Consider the following 6,324-nt stretch of genomic DNA (forward strand, 5'->3'; position numbering starts at 1 on the left):
AAATCCTTCGCTGGCCGACTTAACTCGATAAATACTACACAGAAAATAATTCCTGTGTTAACCGACTGAGCTCGGTTAATACAGAGAATTTCGTGAAATCCTTCAGTCGCCGAGTGAACTCGGTAAACACCAATTTCTCTGACTTTCCTTTGATGACCGAGTGAGCTCGGTTAACACTGTCTGCTACTTTTCTTCGATGACCGAGTGAGCTCGGTTAACACTGCCTGCTACTTTTCTTCGATGACCGAGTGAGCTCGGTTAACACTGTCTGCTACTTTTCTTCGATGATCGAGTGAACTCGGTTAACACTGTCTGCTACTTTTCTTCGATGACTGAGTGAGCTCGGTTAACACTGTCTGCTACTTTTCTTCGATGACCGAGTGAGATCGGTTAACACTGTCTGCTACTTTTCTTCGATGACCGAGTGAGCTCGGTTAACACTGTCTGCTACTTTTCTTCGATGACCGAGTGAGCTCGGTTAACACTGTCTGATGACTGATATGACATTTGTGTAACATCAAAGACAATCATGCAATTATCAATTGTATCCAACACTTGCTAGGGCCACAGAGTTAGAGTAGAGAAGAAGCTCTACCATTACACCACCATCCATTCCCACTTAGCTTATTTAGTCTACTACTTTAGAGGATGAGTTGAAATAATGGATTTATTAACAAGAAGATGAAGGGGTTGATGTCTTTTAGATGTTAGATTTTGATTTTATGCTAGTTGGCACTGAGTTGGTGGGAGATAAGATAAGGGATACTTTAACTAACCAACCTCAACAAGAGGATTGGAGTTAATTTCCATCTTAGATAAAAGGAATCAAAATAGTTCCACCATCACCAAATCAAGGTACATTCTGAATGGATAAAGATTCAATTACTCCTCTCCCTCCAAAAAATGAAGAAGAGTAGGTCCAAGTGGAACAGGAGGAAGCGCCACAACAAATACCCATCAATTAAATGTTAGAGGAAGGGAAAATATGTAAGTAGCCTCAATAGACTTCCCAAGACATAGAGGTGAGAATGATGGACTCGATGGATAGAAAGACTCTTAACATGGATCTCTCACAAAAGGAGAATACTCCAGAGAGGAGTGATCAATAAGGGGAAGAGCATAGCAGAACAAACTGCTCCTTGTTCAAAAGGTAAATCTTTGATGGAACATATTCTGAGATGGTTGAGGGAAGAGGTGATTAGAAACAAAAGGCACTTCTAGACACTCTACATCATCTAATGGCTTTCTTCTTCTTATTTTCTCATGCTTTCTTTGTTTTAAGACATGCAAAGGCTCACGCATCCATTTAATGATATAAATATGGATGGAGTCCTGTTGGAATACTTTTGAATAATTGAGAGTAGGAGGGGGATGAATCAATTATCCAAGGTCTAGATGTATAAATAAAATTTTTCACAACTTAGTGAACCCATAAAATATCCATGCATGCATCCTTAAGATTATGCAATCACTAAAACTTGTAGGTTATTGTCAAATCAACTTGAAAAAATGTAAAGCATGAAACATAATAGATTTATCAAAAAATTTGACACAATGATTTATGTGGAAACCTAATTTTTTGAAAACCACTGGTAATATGCTACTGCTTTTCACTCTTCTAAAGTGATGCCCTATGAAAGGCCAACCCTATCAAAGGTTACAATACACACTATTAAATGTGACCCAGTTAAGGGATTTCAATAACTCTATTAGAAGTGAGCCTTGTTAGAGGACTTTAGGCCATTCACTTGGAATGCCACCTAGTTAAAGGATTTACAAATGACTGTTAGATCAACCTTACTCCAAAGGATTTACCCTAGATTGATACAATTGTTAGAGAGTAACAATAGAGCTTTGATATGATACAACTGCTCTTGTAGATTATAGATCTCTATTCAGTCCTCAATTTCGCTTGGCCTACATACTTTGTAGCTCTGATAGCTTGTTCAACCTCCAAGAATTTGTCTCTTAAAGTCTCCTTACTTAACATCCCATTATAGACTCTCCTCTTAGGTAACTTGATGAAGCAAAAACCTTAACTCCTCTTTCTTAGGTTCTCACACATGACAACTTTGCTTCATGACTAGACATTCCTATAAATACGAAATTAGGATTTTTTTTACTCATTTTCCATCATCAAAATTTAGGTTTTGGATGGATTAGGTAGGATACAATGTATCTACCACATATCTCATACCTTTTTTAGAAACTTCTCCTAGAATCTATTTGAATTTGCCTAAAAATAGTTTATCTCAAATTCTGTGCCACCATCTCATCAACCTTATCTTCCACCTAGTTCACAAAATTCAAGAAAACAAAATTTTTGGCTTAGATTCAACAAATTTTTGATCTTTAAAATAATGTAGCAGCTTGGCATTATCAACCTTCTGATGCTCAGCACATACTGCATTGCTTGGTATCTATTACGAAGTCACTTAGCATCAACTAAAGTTCACTAATGCTCCAAATCAACTAAACTTTACTTGGCATCAACTATCTTTCTTGGCATCTACTAGAATTTTTCTTTTACTTGGCTCTAGCTAACTTTCTACTTGGCTTACACTGACTTTTCTTAGCACCTACTATCCACTTGGTCAAGCTTGGCAAATCAACTTTGTATAAATTGTTCTTCTAAACTTTTTAATTGTAGCCAACATTTGTAACCTTAAGTAGATTATCAATACATCATGTCATCACTATCTTAATTGATACTTGTACTTCATTACATAATCATAACTGAACCTTTACTCTAGGTGCTTTTGTTACATCTTATTGATCAAATCCTCTTCATCAATCAACCAAGTGATAGTACTTGAATTTTATAAGTAGTTGTCTTACCAAAAAATAGCAAGTTTGACATTAGTGATGAAACAATGATTGAAACATATAGTCTTCTTCAACAATCTCCCTCTTTTAATAATCTCTCTCAACAATGATCTTTTCAATCAGATCTCAACAAGTCCTACTAAGCACCAATTAGAGAGTTTTTTTGTAACTAACTAGTTTTTTTTTATTAGTTTAGAAGCATATGTTTACATAAAAACATCTCTCACTCTCAACACAAATTGAGGAGAATATTTCATATAAATTCAAGAATATAATATGTATTCTAGGCCATTATTTTGATGAAATAATATATGCTATTGGTGTTCACATTTGGAGTGCAGTGACTCTTGCCTAACTATGTTATATTTTGTGAATGTATGTTCATGAATTATAATTGAGCCAATAGTTTTATTATGTTATTTTGATTGTGCAATATTTTAATTCTATTGTTTGCTACGGGTTTAAAAATTCCATTGACATACTTAGTTCAAGAAGAGATCATCCATTTTGTTCTTGCATAGCTTTTCATCTTGCGTAATCACACTTTCCATGGCCTTGCAATTTTGATGAAAAGTGAAATATCTTACAGTTACTAAATTCTCATTAATCATTGCATCAATGGAATTAAGGAAGCATTGCTCCTATTTTCATTGGTTACATATCGATCTTTTCAAAGGCTTAACTCGCAGATGCATTGTTTCTGTAACTTATGTCCATTAGAAAATTTACTTTTCAAGTTATTTGCTTAAACCACTTGTTGCCATATCTTTGGTTTTTTCTTTACTAACCCTTGGTTAAATTAGGAATTCACATAGTTACATTGTTATATTTCATTCATCAAAAATTAGAAAAATATTTTTTTTTTGTGTGGTTATTCTTTTGAGATAGCAAGCAGGTTCAAAATATTATCTGAATCGGTCAGAACTAGCAAAGGCCTCCCTATGAACAAATACATTTATCTTCAGTTGAAAAGATTCTAGTAGGTTGCAAGATTGTCCAAAACCTTGGAGTTGATCCTAGATTAGATTTTTAATAGAGGAGTTTGAAAGGATTCCTACCATTAAGCTATTGACATATCAGTCAAGTTTTTTATTAGTGACACACACTTATTTAGAATCTGTACAACTACAAGGCACATTGAACAATTTATAGTGTTTTCCATGTAATTCTGTAGCCAGCAAGTTCTATAGTTGCTACCAAGTTCTTTGGACTAATTCCAGTGGCTACCAAATAGATTTAGTTAGTATGAAGTTCAGTAGTTCAAAACAAGTATTTCAGTGTATACCAAGTTTATCAGTGGTTACCAAGTTTGTAGTTCATGTGATGCAAAGCTAGTGGTTATCGAGCATTACAATATCTTTTGAGTTCATAGTTTAGGTGATGCAAAGAAAGTGTTAACTGAGCCAATTTATGGTAACCAAGTGATTCAATGTTTTTTGAGTTGCACAATATCTACTGAGTCACTAGTGCAGACTGAGTTCAAGACTACTTGAAAGTGATCAGTATAGACCAAGCTTCTATGTCTACCAAGAGTATGATGATGCCAAGTATCAAAACTTCATCGAGTCAGTCTTCAAAACCCAAGTATCTTCATGTGGGCCGACTTTGTAATTTTGTAATTTGGATTGGTATATATATATGTAATGTATTGTATCATTTCAAATGTATGTGTATGAAAAGATAAGAAAGAATGAGAATGTGAGCATATGTATAACCAATAGATAAAGATTTATGAAGGCCATGTCAGCATAAGGAGCAGTAGTGACAAATCTATCATAGAAAGGTGATCAGTGCACTAAGGAAAATCTCTTAACAAACTTAGTTACAAGTCAAAGATCAATAGCTTCATCCTAATTGGTGAACCAGTCAAAATCCTTTAACAAGGTAGACCTAATAGTCTTCTATAAATTTGATGGGGACACAACCCAAGAACAGAATGGACGCAAAAAAAAAGGGGAAATTATATTAAATGAGAAAATAAGCTAGTACAAACAGTACAGAGAAAATAAACTTCAAAACATGCCCTAAGGGCTTATAATAGCATAAATTCAGAGATAATTTCTCCTTTCAGTACCTCCTCTCAAACTCCACTCCGAACTGCCTTTTACAATGCCAGGAATCTCCTTAAATAGACCTTGGAGGGTTAAGGACTAGGAGCACATTCTAGAGAGTTCTAGTAGGCATCCACAACCAAATAGAAGGTTCCAGAAGCTATGTTAGAAGTCGGTGCAAATCTAGAAGAATTCAGAAATGGTAATCAAACTTTCGAGAGGCATAACTTTTGAAGCGTAGCTCTGATTGATGAACCGTTTACATTTTTGGAAAGCTCTTGAAGTGCTCTATAGCCCTATGGACTAGCTTCGCTTGTCCCCCATTTTTTTGGCCCTTTCTGAGGTCATTTAATTCCCCTAACTTGACTTTGAAGCATTCTTAGGAGGTCTCCAAAACTTGAAAAAATTGCGATAACTTTCAAACCGTGGGGCCTTTTGACCTGATTCTTTTTTTGGAATCCTCTAAATCACAATTACATTCATTTGGCCAATTCACACCTTCTAGGTAACCAAAATGATGGCTAAATTGCATGCTCCTATTTTTTTGAGATTTTCTAGCACACTAATAGTTGAACTGTGAGAGTTGGAACCTTTATATGACCCAAATGGGTGTCCAAAAATAAAAACACATGAAACAGAAACTAAGTCTAAGTACATTTTTTTGGGTGACACAGGATTGCCCTTATACCTCTGGATGCTCCTGCATCAGATGATACGACTTGATGGGAACATAACCCAAGAACAGAATGGACACAATAGAAAGGGGAAATTGTATTAACTGAGAAATTAAGCTAGTACAAACAGTACAGAGAAAATAAACTTTAAGACATGCCCTAAGGGCTTATAATAGCATAAATCTGGAGATAATTTCTCCTTTCAGTACCTCCTCTCAAACTCCACTCCAAACTGCCTTTTACAATGCCAAGAATCTCCTTAAATAGACCCCGGAGGGTTAAGGACTAGGAGTACATTCTAGAAAGTGCTAGTAGGCATCCACCGACCAAATAGAAGGTTCCAGAAGCTGCGTTAGAAGTCGATGCAAATCTAGAAGAATCAAGAAATGGTAATCAAACTTCTGGGAGACATAACTTTTGAACTGTAGCTCCGATTGATGAACCATTTACATTTTCAAAAATCTCTCGAAGTACTCTATAGCCCTATGGACTAGCTTCACTTGTCCCCCATTTTTTTGGCACTTTTCGAGGTCATTTAATGCCCCTAACCTGACTTTGAAGCATTCTTAGGAAGTCTCCAAAACTCAAAAAACTATAATAACTTTCAAACCCTGGGGCCTTTTGACCTGGTTCTTTTTCTGGAATGCTCTAAATCACAATTACATTCATCTGGCCAATTCACACCTTCTACATCACCAAAATGATGGCCAAATTGCATGCTCCCATTTTTTTGAGATTTTCTAGCACACTTATAGTTGAACTATGAGAGTTGG

The sequence above is a fragment of the Cupressus sempervirens genome, chromosome 8 (genome assembly GCF_028749045.1).
Source record: "Cupressus sempervirens isolate cs-2001-9-10 chromosome 8, ASM2874904v1, whole genome shotgun sequence".
NCBI classification, from domain to species: domain Eukaryota; kingdom Viridiplantae; phylum Streptophyta; class Pinopsida; order Cupressales; family Cupressaceae; genus Cupressus; species Cupressus sempervirens.